At 43.8% G+C, this 2440-nt stretch overlaps 1 pseudogene; it reads left to right on the forward strand.

Moving 5' to 3' along the window:
- The first annotated feature begins 1045 nt into the window (after positions 1-1045).
- LOC102839791 lies at positions 1046-1834 on the forward strand (annotated as a pseudogene).
- Positions 1835-2440: the final 606 nt, after the last annotated feature.

Genomic DNA, 2440 nt, shown 5'->3' on the forward strand with positions numbered 1-2440 from the left:
AGAATGGATTCAGATGGATCTTGGCTGAAAGCACAGAGTACCAAAAAAAAATGTTCACCTGTGTATTATTGACAATGTGAAGGCTTTCAACTGTGTGGACCATGACAAACTGTGGGTAACATTATACAAAATGAATATTCCAGAACACTTAGAGGTGCTCATGAGGAACCTTTACATAGACAAAGAGGTAGTAGCCCAAACAGAACAAGTGGATGCTGAAGGGTTTAAAATCAGGAAAGAAGTGTGTCAAGGTTGTATTCTTTCACCATACTTATCCAATCTGTATGCTGAAAAAATAATCTGAGAAGCTGGATTCTATGAAGAAGAATGTAACATTAGGATTGAAGGAAGACTCATTAACAACCTGTGATATGCAGATGATACAACCTTACTTGCTGAAAGCCAAGAGGACTCAAAATACTTACTTATGAAGATCAAAGGCCACAACCTTCAGTATAGATTGTACTTCAATGTAAAGAAAACAAAGATCCTCACAACTAGACCAATATATAATTTCATGATAAACGGGGAAAAGATAGAAGTTGTCAATGATGTCATCTTGATTGAATTCATAATCTGCACTCATAGATGCAGCAGTCAAGAAATCAAAAAACATATTGCATTAGGCAAATCTTCTGCAAAAGACCTCTTTAGAGTGTTAAACAGCAAAAGTATCAGTTTGTGGATTAAGGTTGTACTGATCCAAGCCATGGGATTTTCAATTGCCTACTATACATGTGAAAGTTGGACCAACGACTAGTAAGACCATAGTATAATTGATGCATTTGAGGTGTGGTGTTAGAGGGGAATATTAAAAGTACTATGGACTGCCAGGAGAACAAACAAATCTGTGCTGGAAGAAGAAAAATCAGAATATTCCTTAGAAGCCAGGATGGCGAGACTTCGTCTCTCATAGTTTGGACATATTATTTGGAGGGACCAGTATCTGGAGAACATTATGCTAGGTAAAGTGGAGGATCAATGAAAAAGACGAAGGGCCCCAAGGAGCTGGACTGACACAGTGGCAGTAAAAATAGGCTGAAACATGAAAATTGTGAGGCTAGTGTAGGACCAGTCTGTGATTTGCTCTATTGTGCATGGGATTTCTATAGTTTGCCAATATGTTCATCAGCATCTTCCTGGTGGTGGCCATCAGCCAGGATCGTTACTGTGTACTGGTGGACCCGATGGTCAGCTGGAGGTGGCGGTGGCAGCGACAGCAGGTCCAGGTCACCTGTGTCCTTATCTAGGCTGTCGGGGAGTGGTCTTTTGAGTGTCCCCATGTTCCTGCTGTGAGCCATCGATGCAGTCCCTGATCTGAACATCTCAGCCTGTGTGCTCCAGTTCCCCCAGAGGGCCTGAGCCTGGCACCTTGTAAGGATGGTGGAGTTGAACATGCTGGGGTTCCTCCTGCCTCTGGCTGCCATTGTCTTCTTCAACCACCACATCCTGGCCTCCCTGCGCAGGTGGGCAGAGGTCCTCAGGACGAGGTGTGGGGATCCCACGGACAGAAAGACCACAGTGCTGATCCTCACACTCGTGGTCACTTTCCTGGTCTGCTGGACACCTTACCACTTCTTTGCCTTCATGGACTTCCTGATCCGGGTGCAGGCTCTCCATGGCTGCTTCTGGGAGGACTCCTCAGACCTGGGCCTGCAGTTTGCCAACTTATTTGCTTCCTTAACAGCTGCCTGAATCTGGTGATTTACGTCTTCATGGGCTGCTTTTCAGGACCAGGAACTGGGAGCTTTATGAGCGGTATACCCCTAGAAGCTCAATTCCCTTGTCCTTGTCCCATAGGAAAGAGTTCCTCCAACGTTGCTGGAGGAATTAAAAAAATAGTGAGTCAAGAAAGTTGCTGTCTTTAAACCTAACTTCTACACCATGAATACTCCTATGGTTGGCTGTAGTCTCCACAGATACCTGCATCCTGGACACTGTGATGGCTACTGTTAATGGTCAAGTAGACTTTACAGACGGTGCAGAAAGAAGGATCGTGAGAATAGGAGATCGTTCACTTAATTCAGGTAATGGTAATCACAGAGCTTTTATACAAGGGAAGTAAAAGGGGATCTGACAATGGAAATGGGAATTGTGATGATGGAAGTAAGAGGCAAAAGGGGTGTGAGGTAGGGGTCACATAACAAGGCATGTAGGCAGCCTCCAGAGGTGGAACAGGAAATGTGTTCTCCACACAAATCTCCATGAGCACAGCCCTGCTGACACCTGAACTTTTATCCATTTACACTAATTGTTGAAGATCAAAGACCACAGCTTTAGGTATAGGTTGCCTGTCAATGTAAAGAAAACAAAACTCCTCACTATGGGATCAGTAAATAACACCCATATAAATGGAGAAAAGATTGAACTTGTCAAAGACTTCATTTTGCTCGGATCAACATTCAACATTCATGGAAGCAGCAGTCAAGAAATCAAATGA

The sequence above is a fragment of the Chrysochloris asiatica genome, unplaced genomic scaffold (assembly GCF_000296735.1).
Source record: "Chrysochloris asiatica unplaced genomic scaffold, ChrAsi1.0 scaffold00025, whole genome shotgun sequence".
In the NCBI taxonomy this organism is placed as follows: domain Eukaryota; kingdom Metazoa; phylum Chordata; class Mammalia; order Afrosoricida; family Chrysochloridae; genus Chrysochloris; species Chrysochloris asiatica.